General features: G+C 42.0%; 1 protein-coding gene across 1 annotated transcript in view; it reads left to right on the top strand.

Annotated features, from left to right (window-relative positions):
• The first annotated feature begins 11,261 nt into the window (after positions 1-11,261).
• FAM83E (family with sequence similarity 83 member E) overlaps positions 11,262-14,427 on the top strand; it is a 40,217-nt gene continuing 37,051 nt past the window's right edge. Inside the window, exon 1 of the mRNA XM_060780385.2 lies at positions 11,262-11,453. The gene's annotated coding sequence lies outside the window, so the exon portion shown is untranslated. The remainder of the gene's footprint in view (positions 11,454-14,427) is intronic.

The raw sequence follows: 14,427 nt of genomic DNA on the forward strand, positions 1-14,427 counted from the left end.
TTCTTGGCTTCCTCTGTTTCCCAATTGGCACCAGATCATGTAGCTCCCCCATTTGGCACTGGCTTCTTTGCATAATTACGGAAATGTGTCAGAAAGTCCCCAAAAACTCCTAGCACTAGAAAGAAAAACATTGCAGAATATTTGTGATGAGTTGGTATGTCAATCAGAGATTGTTTCAAGTCTCTTTCACACTATACAGTTATATAGTGCATATACAATGTCGAATTAATGCAGTTTGATGCAGTGGCTCAATACTGTAGAATCCTGGGAGTTGTAGTTTGGAGAGGAATCAACATGCTTTTTGGCTGAGAAAGGAAAAGACATTGCAAAATTCCTGTGATTCCATAGCAAACCTGGGCAAACTTCAGCCCTCCAGGTGTTTTGGATTTCAATCCCCAAAATTCCTAACAGCCTATCAGCTGGGAGTTGAAGTTCAGAATACCTGGCGGGCCAAAGTTTACCCATTCCTGTTGAGCTACAGCTGTTAAACTAATGTCAAACGTCAACAGTATAGGTGCAACCAAAGTGAGCCCACTTTATCTGCCAGTGCTACACCCTAAGGCAGGGGTCCTCAAACTTTTTAAACAGAGGGCCAGGTTACAGTCCCTCAAACTGTTGGAGGGCCAGATTATAATTTGAAAAAAAACAAAACCTTGAATGAATTCCTATGCAAACTGTACATATTTTATTTGTAGTGCAAAAAAACCCCACTTAAAAACAATACAATAATTTTTAAAATAATTAAAATGAACAAATTTCAACAAACAATTTTAACAAATATAGTATTTCAATGGGAAGTGTGGGCCTGCTTTTGGCTGATGAGATAGGATTGTTGTTGTTGTGTGCTTTCAAGTCATTTTCAGACTTAGGTTGACCCTGAGCGAGGGCTGGGTAATTGACCTTGGAGGGCCGTATTTGGCCCCCGAGCCTTAATTTGAGGACCCTGCCCTAAGACAATGGTTCTCAACCTGTGGGTCTCCAGATGTTTTGGCCTACAACTCCCAGAAATCCCAGCCAGTTTACCAGCTGTTAGGATTTCTGTGACTTGAAGGCCAAAACATCTGGGGACTCACAAGTTGAGAACCAATGCCCTAAGGAATTCTGGAATTTCTAGTTTCATGAGGCACTGGGGCTTCCTAACTGTGAGTCTAACTGCCCTTCCTTAAACTGCAAATCCTAGGATTCCACAAGATGGAGCCAGGGCAATTTAAGTGAGGTGGTAATACTATAATTATGGAGTCTAAAGGGATCCACAGGAAAACAGAGCTTGGAAACATTACTTTTTCCCCGGACAATAACTCCAACAAACTACCAGCAGTCACCATGGTTGCAGCTCTCCAAAGTACCATTCTCTGCCAATATGCCTTTGCACATACTGTATATTGCAGAGCTACTCTGAATTATCAAGAACGGTGGGACACATTCTATTGAACGCAGCAGACATTTCACATCGTGGTTGCCAGTCCCTGAAAATTATCATCCACATCCAATTTCTGAATACAGTACAACCTGACTTGGAGGAGCCCAAGCTGTTACTGTTTTACGAGGGTCAGACAGAACAAAGCCTAATGCGAAAATGGCACAGCTGCCTACATTGTATGCCTCTGCCTTGAATTTTTTTGGGGGCCCAAGTGAGTCCTATTACTATCCCAAAGAAAGTGAGGTCAGGCTGACATATGTAGCAGAATGTGATGGGAGAATCTGAGCTGGCTGAGGCCCCATATACACTGCCATATAATGCAGTTTGAAACTTCTGTTTGAAATTGAATTATATGTGTCTACACTGCAGTTTAACTACATTGAACTGGATTATATGGCAGTGTGGATGGGGCCTGAGTAGATGAAGCTACTACTACAAGGTGAAGAGAGAAAGAATGCCTTTTAAAAAGACTCTCCTCTCTGTGTTATTTCTTGCATAATAGCCTGCAAGTGGAAACCAGCACCTAAAGCAGTATGTTTATTTAGCCAGATTGGCTCTGCTGATAACAATGGTTAAACATATATACAAACATGCTGTCAAAACTGGAGAAAGAACCTTGTGGTGTATTTAAGATATATTGATTTATTTCAGCACACTTTTTGGGAAGGTGTAACCCACTTCTTTAGAAACAAAGAGGTACTTTCCATTTGCAGTCTACAAGAAGTGAGAACTGGTAAGCCCTGGCCCTTGAGTGCTTCAGCTGGAGGTCAGCTGTGACCAGCAGTGCTGCAAAATTTGAAGATACATGGCTGGAGGGCGAAAGGGAGAAATGTGCCAAAAGAAAGGCATGTCAAGCCAACTCTGACCGGGACCACCTTCCACCTGGAAACCGATGTCCTCACTATGGGAGAACATGCGGATCAAGAATAGGGCTCCACAGCCACCTACAGACCCACCACCAGGGCACTACACTTGGAGAACCATCATCCTCAGGCTATGAGAGATTGCCTAAGTAAGTAAGTAAGTAAGTAAGTAAAAGAAGTACTGTACCATTTATTCAATCTCCTGATAACCGTGGTGTTCCAGGGTCAAGTAATACATAGGACCTCACCATACACACATACACACACACACACACACACACACACACACTACAGAATATGCTTTTTGACCACCTCATGAGACAGACAGTGGCAGTGGTGCTCTAGTTCAGAGAGGGGCATGGAGAATCCAGCATCCTACGCCCCTCATCACCCAGATCTGTTCCGACCTACAAACAAATTCAACTTCAGAAAAAAAAATCTACAGAACATATCTTAACGAGTTTATTTAGCCTGTGGAAGAGAAGGCTGAGAGGAGACATGATGGTCATGCATAAATTTGTGAGGGGAAGTCATGAGAAGAAGGGAGCAGGCTTGTTTTCTGTTGCCCTGGAGACTAAGATGCGGAGCAATGGCTTCAAACTACAGGAAAGGAGACTCCACCTGAACATTAGGAAGAACTTCCTATCGGTGAGGGCTGTTCAACAGTGGAACTCCGGAATGTGGTAGAGGCTCCTTCTTTGGAGACTTTTAAACAGAGGCTGGATGGCCATCTGCCAGGGGTGCTTTGCAATTTTCCTGTTTCTTGACAGAGGGTTGGACTGGATGGTCCATGAGGTCTCTTCCAATTCAATGGTTCTATGATCTTGTTCATAACTTGGGGGCTGCCTGTATATGACCGTATGATAAGGTTCACAATCTCCAACTGGTTTTTTTGGCCACTGATTGTATTATAGCAGCTGCCTTGCTTTTCCTAATTAAAAATGTAAAAAAAAGTGTTTTTGTTATATTATCTACAAAAAGTGAACTATTGTGATGGATGCAACAGGAAGTGAGAAGAGCATGGAAAGCTGATCTTGGAGGAAACAAGTTACTTATAATTCCTTCTTTTTGAAATCATTACATCACATCTAAGTTGCCATGTAACAGAAGATCACTGTGACTTGTTTTAGTTACATAAGCGTGAGTTCCCTGCTATATTGAACAGTGGCTTAAAGATTGCTTTCTTTTGAAAAATGAAAAAAGAGAAATATTTACAATTGTAAGTGGAAGAATAATGTACTGCTATTTGATGGGGGGAGGGGGGTTAGAAATATCACCATAATTAGTCATTACTTTTAAACATAACGTTTTACTTTTTAAAACAGAAACAGTAAACTAGCCAAAATCTTTAAAACATACAAAATGCCATTAGGGCATTTTGGCAATGCAGAATTTGACCATCAGAGTTTGTAGGACAAGGAAATCTGGATTTAAATTCACGTAGATCTGAGGGCGCTTCCAGACAGCACTAAATCACGGGTTTTAGCAAGGGGGGAAAATCCCAGGACTTCAAGAGAGGTTCACATACAGACTTGTTGGTCCCGGGATTTCTGCCTCTGTTGTCCAGACTTGATGCTTTGTTCCAAGATTTAGAGGCTCTCAAGATGACCACTGCAGGACTTCCACCAGGTCACTGCAAAAGTTCTGTTCTATGTACAAGCCAGAGAAACTATGTCCTGCACATGTTTTATGATGTTTCTGGCACCAAAGATTTTGCCTTTTACTCAAGTGATACCTTCTTTTTAGGAGCCAACCAATCAGGAACAAGTATCTAAAACCCCGGAACAAACCCAGATAAAAAATCCTGTGATTTCTGATTGCAGGGACATACAAACATGCAAAGATTTGAATATTTGAATACTCAAAACCACAATATTCCTGCACCTGAACATCTCACATTTTTTGCCTTTTGTAGCAATTGCTTCCGGGTTTACCGGGAATGGTGTCTGGCCACCCTCCTGTTTGCTGCGGAAGCTCCTGGGATCAAGGTACTGCCTGGATGGGCCCTGAAGTTCACAGCCTTTCACTGGTTTTTTATACATTCAATCCTATTTCTTGGGTTGTTCCTGGGATAAAAGATATGTGGCAAGGAGAGAGTCAATGTGGGAAGCTTGGATAAAAATAAAGCTAAAATATATTTATAAATAGAACTTAAATCAGAGTAATAATCAGGAAGTAAACAGATTTTTTTATATACTTTGATTTAAATGTCAAAACTATAATAACAAATTAACTGGGACTGGGAAATGAAGAAGACAGAATCTAGTTTTGACAGGTGGCATAATGTTGCAAATAACCTTCGTCAGAAAAACAAACAAAAAATCAACGATAGAGGCAGCTTATCATTTTCAATGATTTTCTCAACAAGCTCGATTGGATTTAACAAAACTGCATCTGATTTTTCGCAGCTGCCAAGGCAGAGCCACTTTGAACGTTATCAAGTTCCGTTTGCTTTAATAAAAGCTGAGGGCTATTATTTATTTGAGGAATTCATCTAAGATCAATTATTTCCACAGAGAGAGAGAGAAAAACTAGGACATACTGTGGCTAATGATCCTTGAAAGCATAAAAACAGACTGTCTCATTTTGTCTATTGGGGCCAGGGCACTGTTCCCTCTTGTCACTGAAGAAATAGAAACCTAAATGTGAGGAATTTGCTCTTGGATTAGGGAATATTGGAAGCAAGGCACTTTCCTCCACGTTTGGCTGATTCATAACCTGGGCTCCTATGGTTCCTTGCAAACCGTCTAGTCTAGACTACTGCAATGTTTGACACCTACCTTCAGAATGGTTTCCCTTGTCGGAAGTCCCACAGAATGGACAAATGTAGTCTCACAGCAGGCAAACACTGTTTCCGCTTGGCAAGGGATGATATGGTATAGAAAGGACTGGTGGGAAGTGGGAGAGACATGAGACACAAGAACAGTCAAAACACAGCTATTCACAGTTAATGATTTTTTGAATGATACATTTGATTGTCAAAGATAGGACATCTGTCTTCCGTGGCCCGAAGACAAATTTGGGAACGCTCTATCTGTCTATAATGGTGGCATAATACTGGGAGAGAAAAGTTGAACTGTCACTGTAAAAAAGACGTAGAAGCCTGTGGACTACAATCTTGGACTACAATGCCAACAACCCTCATCAACACTGGGGTTCATGGGGCTTGGAGCCCAATAATATTTGGCATTCCATAAATTCCCCACTTCTGTTTTAGATGTACACTCTAGCAGAGTTTTAATACCACAATTTCACTAATTTTTTTGTATCAGTCTTTTCCTCCATAAGACAGAGATCCCTGTAACTCTGTTGAGAACAATTTTGAAATCAGGCTTGTCCAACCCTTGGTCCATGGGCTGGACAAGGGTTGCAGCCCAATACAAAATTGTAAATTTACTTAAAATATTATGAGATTTTTTTGGTAATTCAGTTGTGTGGTTCTTGAGCGTAATCAATGGTAGATGAGAATGGAACAAGTAGAGTATGTTATATTCACAGTTATCGGAGTAGTATCCAAAACACGCATTATAATTGCAAACAGTTTGGCTAAAAGATCTTTTCAATGTTTTAAAAGGCACTCTGAATGGGACTGCACATAATTAGATTACACTATGGAATTCCAGACAGGAAACAATCAGGGTCAGCTAACACCTTCTGACAAAGGATCCCCAGACAGAAAGTAGCTAGGCTTTGAAGCTACAAGGCTATTCAATGATAATCAGGTGGCCAATTGCAACATTCACACTTGCCTCAAACAGATAAGAGTTTTTTCTCCCACCCTAGACATTCCACAGATATATTATCCTCACTTGCCTAGTTTCCAACAGACCTCACAATCTCTGGGGATGCGTACCATAGATGTGGGCAAAACGCCAGGAAAGAATGCTTCTGGAACATGGCCATACCGCCTGGAAAACTCACAGTAACTCAGTTCAGATTTGTTCTGGCTTGGAGACTATGTCAGATACAGGTCCAGTGAGGGCTCCTTTAGATATCCAATAATTTTGGTAAATGAATAAATTTCCATTTCAGGATTTCAGGATTTTTTAATGCTTCTTTCTGCTTCTACATTCAATCATGCTCGAAATATATTGTGATTCTGACCCTCGTTTGTTGCCGGTTGTAACAGAGTATAGCACTACCCCAATCTTTCAATTGTTTTTTTCTCTCCCACTTAGGGTGAAGCTAAGCTGTGATGTGGGCATGGTTCCCCTCCATCTTTCTGCCAAAGAATTCAACCTCTAATCCTTACGGTGTCCTCCCACTGTATCCATGTTCCCAGTCTCACACATTTTTTTAAAAAAAAATGTTATGGTCATAATGCCAAAGTGCTAAACGGCTATAACTGTCAAAGGGAAAAAAGAATAGGTCAGAAATGTAATGAGGGAGCCATGGTCAGCAGAAAGCCTGTGTTGCCTTGGAACAGTGGCCTAAACATAATCCCATTCTCACATGAATTTCCTGATCCTAGTCAGGATATAAGTAAATTGATAAATGAAGCCTATACTTCCCTCCATGTACTTAACTCAGTATCTATGTTCCCAGTCTTTCAAGCTATGAAAAACAGAAAAGGGGCCATTCAAGCCTCCTTGGAAAGGGAGTTCCAGAGTCCAGGGTCAGCCTGGGAAAGGAGTTTCTTGGGGTGTATCTGCACTATGGAATAATTGACACCACGTTAATTGCCCTGGATCAGTACTATAGAATCCTGAGAGTTGTAGTCTTACAGTCTTTACCCTGCGCTATCTGAGTACTGATGCCTCACCAAACTATGATTCCATAGCATTGAGCTAATTTCTGCAGTGTTGATCGTTTCTCCCAGGCTTTCAAACATCCTTAGAAGGTTAGGAATGTTATTCTGACAGGCTTTTAGGAACTGTCTGCAGGGGTTTTTAATCATCCTCATCACCATCAACGGCAATCACTCATGGCCAAATACAATTGTCTTCCAGAGGCAGAGGTTTGGCGATGGGTCTGTAAGTAACTGTGAAGACCTATTCTGGATCCACATGATCTTCCACACTGAGGACATAGATTTCCAGGTGGAAAGCAGTCACAAGTGTTTGCTCGATGTGCCTTCCTCTTGGCACGTTTCTTCCTTTCACCCTGTATTCATGCCTTTTCAAAAACCCATCGTACTGTTGGTAACAGATGACCTCCAGTTACAACATTCAAATGTCAGGCTTCCCACTTCTTGGTGTTTATACCATTTTTAAAGGTTAGCTTTAAGCCCATCTTAAAATCTTTTTGGTTGTCTATCAAAATTCTGTTTTCTGTTCTTGAGCTGAGAGTAAATTATCTGTTTTGGGAGATGGTGATCAGGCATTTGGACAGCGTCGCCATTTGAGTGAAGTTGATGGCAAATGATCGTTGCTTTGAGGAGCTCCCAGTTAAACCCTTGTGCCAGCAGGATTGCTGACTAAAATATCAGCAGTTTGAATCTGGAGAGTGGGGTGAGTTCCCATCTGTAAGCTCTAGCTTCTTAGGCAGGGACATGAGAGAAGCCTCCCACAAGGTAAAACATATGGGTGTCCCCTGGGCAACAGCCTTGCAGACAGCCAATTCTCTCACACCAGAAGTGACTTGCAATTTCTCAAGTCACTCCTTATATGAAAAAAATGCTTCTATGCTGGTGGTCTTTGCTTCTTCCAGAAAGCTGATATTTGTTTGCTTGTCTTTCCAAGAGACACTAATGGTAACACTGATGGAATCTTTCCAGAGGTTGAGAGTGGTGTTTGTAGATGGTCTATGTTTCACAGGCATGTAGTAGCATTGGAAAGACAATGTGATTATTACTACTGTCTTTTATGGATTTGCTTTAATTCCATGGATAGCTTATTTTCATTTTGACAACAACCTCTTGAATGCTTTCATTATATCTTTGCAAATGTTTTTTTTCTCAATTTGTTTTAATTGTTCTGAGCTGCCTAGAGTCCATCTTGGGGCAAAAGACAGAGTATACGTGAATAAATTGTTACTGTCATAATCTCTTTTCTCCACACTTTTCCTTTTCCTTTACCTACCTCAAATTCTGACTAGGTCTTTCTCAGCGCATATCTTTGAAAATGCACAATGGGGCAGAATAGGAGTGCAGCTCTTGGGTAGGATGGAGATAGATTTGCTGTCCTAAAAAAATGCTGGTTGAGCATTAACCAGGAGAGAACACAATCTCAATCTCTCTCCATTCAGTCTGTAAAGTCTCTATGGGTACACAAAAGACTTTTTTGGAGGAAGGAGAGCTATGTCACTAATAACAAATTGCACCCCAGGAAGTAGTCAACAGGTACTTTTGAGAAGTAACTATACAGTCATAATGGATACATCAGGATACCCCAAAGCAATTTGCTGCCTGAGTGAAAAGACACAATGGTGCCCACATTCTCATGCCCTTCAGTTGTCCCAGTTTGGCAGGAACAGTCCCAATTAATACTTTCCCATCCCACATTTTCAGCTGCTTTTAAAATTGCCTCCTTTTTATTAACTTTCTCCCCTTGATTTTCAACTGCTGCAAACCGAGGTCAAAGTGCAGATAGTTTGCACTGAGTTGTCTCAGGAGAGGAGTGAAATCTTGTCCTTCCTGGTCAGCTCAGGTAAACTGCTACAGCAGTGTTTCTCAACCTTACTAATGCCGCAACCCCTTAATACAGTTCCTCATGTTGTGGTGACCCCCAACCATAACATTACTTGGGTTGCTACTTCATATCTGTAATTTTGCTGCTGTTATGAATCGTAATGTAAATATCTGATATGCAGGGTGTATTTTCATTCAGTGGACCAAACAGCACAAATACCCGATACGCCCAAATTTGAATACTGGTGGGTTCGGGGTGGGGGTGCATTTTGTCATTTTGGAGTTGCAATTCCTGGGATTTAAAGTTCACCTACAAGCAAAGAGGATTCTGAACTCCACCAAGGATGGAGTTGAACCGACCTTGGCACACAGGACTCCCATGACCAGCAGAAAATACTGGAAGGGTCTGGTGGACATTGACCTTGAATTTTGTAGTTGTAGTTCACCTACATCCAGAGAGCACTGTGCACCCAAATAATGATGGATCTGGACCAAACTTGACACGGATACTCAATATGCCCAAATATGAACACTGTTGAAGTTTGGGGGAAATAGACCTTGACATTTGGGTGTTGTATTTTCTGGGATTTATAGTTTATCTACAATCAAAGAGCATTCTGAACCTCACCAACAATAGAATTGGCCCAAACATTCCACACAGAACCCCCATGACCAACAAAAAACACTGTGTTTTCTGATGGTGTTTGGTGACCCCTCTGACACCCCCTCGCGACCCCCCCAGGGGTCCCGACCCCCAGGTTGAGAACCACTGTGCTACAGCCTCTTCTAGCTTCTGTGTTCTTCCTCATCATTAACTTGTGCCATCTCGACCACACTCTTGTGTAGATTCAAAGTGCTAACTTTAGCCTATAAAGCCCTAGACGATTTTGGCCCAGCTTACTTGTTCGAACAAATCTCCCTCGATGATCCACCTCGGGGGGAGGCCCTCGCAAGTGCGATTGGCAGGGATGAGAGACAGGGCCTTCTCGGTGGTGACCTCCCATCTATGGAACTCACTCCCTAATGAAATCAGGACAGCCTCCTCTCTCCTATCCTTTAGGAAAACACTTAAATCATGATTGTGGGACCAAGCATTGGAGCAGCAGACACAGTGATAATAATGTGCATGACTTATGTGACTGACAGGGGACAGACCTCGGATTATTACATTGGATTTGGATTTGTTTAATTTTAAATGGATGTTTATAATTTGATGTTTTGAACTAATGTTTTAATTGTGATTTTATTACTATTGTTTGTTTGGCATCTAACGACTGCCGGTTGTGAGCCGCCCTGAGTCGTCGTTCTCCCCCCCCCCCCCCCCCCCCGGGTGAGAAGGACAGGATATAAATTTATGAGATAAATTTAAAAAAATAGATTGGATACATGTCTCCCAGTTTTCACCTGTGAAGTAGAATCATAGAGTTGGGAGAGACCACAGGGACTATCCACTTCTCCCTCCCATGCATAATCAAAGCATTCTTAACAGATGCTCATCCAATCTCAGCTTTAAAACCTCCAAAGAAGGAGATTCCCTAACACTTCAAGGCAGAATATCCACTGCTGAACAGCTCTTAGCATCAGGAAGTTCTTCCTAATGTTTAGGTGGAGTCTCTTTTCCTGCAATTTGAATCCATTGCTCTGTATCCTAATCTCCAGAGCAACAGAAAGCAAACTTCCCCTCTCCTCAAAGTGACATCTTTTCAAAAGTATCGGAGGGTATGCATCCTGTGATGCATATAGATGTCTACTGGCCTTGCATCTGAATTTTACTTCAACATTGATAGTGGGAAAGCATCTGACACCACTTCTGACGTACAACATCATGCTGGAGGCCACATGGCACTCACAACTCTATTCTCCAGTTTATTTCTGCCCCCTCCCCTGCCTCACTCTATCAAATGGTAGGCCTGATTCTAGAAACACTTTCAACAGGGCCAAAGTGCATTTTCTCCAGATACGCAACATTATGGTTTCAGTACTGGTACGATACAGGTTCTTTCAAACAATAGGGCAGCCTTGAGAGAAACAAGCATACTTGGTGCAGCAGCAGATATGGGGGTAAAAACTGTCAGCAATCCCTTCACCAAAGGAAATCTGTCAAACAATATGCAGACAGAGTTCTGTGTGCATCTAAGAGATTTATTTGGTTGTGAAAACAGAGAAAGAAAAAGTGGTATAGTCTACTGGTCCCAATGAAGAGGTCCAACAGGTTGCTTGCTCTCTCCTATCCTACCTTTGCCCAGTATGCAATTGTCTGATTAATTACTACTCTCCGCAGACTATAGTATTTGCTTACAGGGGAGGGTGTCCCTTGGCAGCCAAGCTTCTAACAGGTGCTTTTGCAAATAACCCCTGGGCTTCCTGGATTAGCCAGTTGCACATTGCCTCTCCGCCTGGCAACAGGCACAGAAAGGAGAGCTGCTAGGGGGAAAATCCTACAAGTCTACTGGGAAAGAAAATAAGAGCTAAGAAAAGAGGACCCTGACATCCCTTGGCTTGCTCCTGAAGCCAGCATTGGATCGTTTGCCTTCTTTCCATCAGGGAAAACAGCAGAACTGGAGAAGTGAAAGAGGATACATAGCCGGAACTTCTAAGCAAGGTATGTGGAAACAAACAAAGTAAGAATGGGGAATGCACACTGGAGTGAACAGAAGCAGCAAGGGGTCTAGAGTCTGCACTAAAAACTTTGGTAGCTCATGGTTACAGTGGGAGGGTAACAGACCCCATTAAAACAGCTGGGATCTGCTGTTTTCATGATGGGAAAAAACTTCAAAGAATGGAGTGATCAGTATGATCCAAATGGGTGGAGTAGATAGCCTGGGTTCTTTGAAATGAGAGATTAGTTAGCTACAGACCCAAAGAGTAGAATGAAGATGAGTATACACCAGTGGTTCTTAACCTGTGGGCTGCAGACAACCAGTAGGCCGCAAGGTCGAAAATTTGGTCCACGAACCTCCTTCCTCTTTATTTATTTTATTTTTTGAGTGCATGCAAACACTCTCTTAGCTTTATCACATATTTAAAAATGATACATAGTGTATTATTTATGCTTTGCAGTGGCCAACATGTATTTGTATGCTGAAATAACTTGAGTTTCACTTTTCAACCAATTCCACTTTCTGACATCATTAATCCCTGACCTATCATAATAAGTAGAAGCTCCCTTTATGTCAGTGGTTCTTAACCTGCCGGCTGCGGACCACCAGTGGGCCTTCCTCTTTATTTTATTTATTTATTTTATTTTATTTATTTCTGCACCTTTCGCACCGCCTGCCACTCCTTCCCTGTCGCTGACCATGGCATATGTTCTGTATCAGAAACTACAGGCGATGTGACCTATCCAATGCAATTTTCTGAATCAGCACCCCAAACCAAATCTAAAGTTAACCAAAAACTGATTCGTAATGCTTCTGGTATTAATATTGGAGAGTGATCCCTGGTCAAAATTGTCTCTGGGCAAGTAGTTCCTGGTCAAGTGATCCTTGGTCAAAGTGGTTCCTGGTCAAGGGGGTCTCCAGTCAAGTAGTCCCTGGTCAAGTGATCCCTGGTCAACATGGTCTCCAGTCAAGTAGTCCCTGGTCAACGTAGTCTCCAGTCAAATAGTCCCTGGTCAAAGTGGTCTCTAGTCAAGTAGTCCCTGTTCAACGTAGTCCTTGGTCAAAGTGGTCCTGGTTGAGTGGTCCCTGGTCAAAGTGGTCACTAGTCAAGTAGTCCCTGTTCAATGTAGTCCTTGGTCAAAGTGGTCCTGGTTGAGTGGTCCCTGGTCAAAGTGGCCTCTAGTCAAGTAGTCCCTGGTCAAGTGGTCCTTGGTTAAAGTGGTCCCTGGTCAAAAAAAAAAGGTTGGGAACCACTGGTGTACACCAAGGAAGTAGAAGTGGTATGTAAAAGAAAGAGAAGACTTGTTAATATATGTGTAAAGGAGAAAACCTGTGGCAGTGACCTAGGTAACCATGAAAGGCACTGTGATGACTGCTATTTCTATATGAGCACTCAAAGGGATCAGTAGAATTCACGCTTTTTCTAAAAGAAGAAATAAATTGGAAAGAACTTCTGTGCCTCTAATAGACAGACAGAAATTCAAGGAAGAAGCAGGCAGATTCCCCCAGGGTGATATGTAAGGTTGCCAGAGTGAAAACCGGAAAGGTGTCCTATACTTGCAATGGTTGTTCAGAAAAAATAATTTCAGCAGATGCTGCTCATCATCCAAGGTAGCCAGCAACACCTGCCGAAATGTCATCTTTTAGATAACCATTAAAGATACAGAAGCTCTCTCCAGTTTTCAGTTTAGGAGCTCTATGGGCCCTTCCACACAGCCCTATATCCCAGGATATCAAGGCAGGAAATCCCACATTATCTGAGTGTGGACTCAGATAACCCAGTTCAAAGCAGATATTGTGGGGTTTTCTGCCTTGATATTCTGGGATATAGGGTTGTGTGGAAGGGCCCTAGATGAACCTCATCCACAGTCTTGCCTGAATGGAGCTGAAAGAGGGCGGCTGGAGAAGATGGATTCTATCAATGAGCAGAAATTGTTAGGTAGCAAGTGATGCATCTTAGGCCCCTTCCACACAGTTGTATAAAATCCAAACTGAACTGGATTATATGGCAGTGTGGACTCAGATAACCCAGTTCAAAGCAGATATTGTTGATTCTCTGTCTTGATATTCTGGGTTATATGACTGTGTGGAAGGGCCCTTACTGAAGCTTCAGAGATAGAAGTGGGTTTACACATGAAGATTAGGATGCCACTGCCTCATGCCCTCCAACTTTCCTAATTTGGCAGAGACGCACCCTTAAAAAAAAATAACTTCTTTCTTCTTTTCCCCCTCTGTTCCCAGCTTACTTCAATTGCTGTAAACTGAGTTCAAAGTGTAAAAGTAATTGCAGTCAACTACTAAAGAAGTGGGGAGAGGAGGAGGGGAAGAATTTTGCTCTTCCCAGTAGGCTCAGGAAAGCAAATTTCTGAAGCCTTTCCAAGCCTATGTGTTCTTCCTCATTGATAACTTTTGCCATCTTGACTACACTCTGATGTCACTTGTGTCAAGGTTTGGGGAAAACATTTTATATGCTTTCTATATCTCATTTATTCATTTATTTAATGTCAAAATGTGTAAAGAAAGGGCGTAGTTTTTGGAATGACTCCAGAACCTCAATCTAGCCTTGGTCCTGAAAAAGTGTGGTTAGAAGGAAAATGGGATTACTTGTAAAATAAGGGTAGGTAAAAATTAGATAGGGATTTGTTGATACATTTCTGAAAACCTTGCAACTATATTTCACTCTCTTTCTTTAACAAGGAAACAAGGAAAATGGAGGTAAGGGAACCTCTTCACACTACACAATTAAGGTGCTTATAAGTGCCAAAGTTCCATCCTACAGAGTCCTGGGATATGTAGTTTGGTGAGGTACTGTGGTTCTATGAAACAGAATTCTAAACATCCCTCCCTACTCTGCAAATTCCAGGGTTCCACGGGATGTTGCCATGGCAGTTAGAATGGAATGCAGCACTATAATTATTATTGTGTAGTATGAATGGGCCCTAGGAGTGGGTGGTTAAATGGAAAAGCTCAGGCCAA

This window comes from Anolis sagrei, chromosome 6 (assembly GCF_037176765.1).
Source record: "Anolis sagrei isolate rAnoSag1 chromosome 6, rAnoSag1.mat, whole genome shotgun sequence".
NCBI classification, from domain to species: Eukaryota; Metazoa; Chordata; class Lepidosauria; order Squamata; family Dactyloidae; genus Anolis; species Anolis sagrei.